A 558-nucleotide genomic window follows, 5' to 3' on the forward strand; every position below is an offset into this window, starting at 1 on the left:
TATATATATATATATATATATATATGCATATATACATACATATATGTACATACTGCTGGGCACGTGTGACCAACGAGTGGTCACACGTGACCAGTGGCTATCGTTCTTTCTTCCTCTTGCTTTACAACAGACAAGACCTACTTTTGCCAGTCTTCTGTCATAGCTCCTTTCTCTAGCGTTCACCACTTTACTTTGTTATGGCTTAACAGCCCTTACCGTTTGCCTTACTGTTTTGTTCTTACTGTCCTGTTTTTGTTACCACTTTAACCCTCTGCAAAATCCCAAATTTTGTTTAATTTGCTTTGCGGGAACGAGCGTTTTAACGAAGTCGCGTCTTGTCCCAACGTTCGAAACGAAGAGTAGATAAAACAGGGGACAACTGATGAAGGAATTGTTCTTTATGTTGCCAGTCTCGTTTCTCTATTTGTTTCTTTCGTTGTTCGAAAAGTAAGTTTGTTTTCCATGTTTTTGTTTTTTACGTTCTCGTTTTTCATTTTGTTCACGTTTTTTGATGTCCTGTACCCATATATGCATGTATATATACATATATATGTAGGT

The sequence above is a fragment of the Octopus bimaculoides genome, chromosome 11 (genome assembly GCF_001194135.2).
Source record: "Octopus bimaculoides isolate UCB-OBI-ISO-001 chromosome 11, ASM119413v2, whole genome shotgun sequence".
Classification (NCBI taxonomy): Eukaryota; Metazoa; Mollusca; class Cephalopoda; order Octopoda; family Octopodidae; genus Octopus; species Octopus bimaculoides.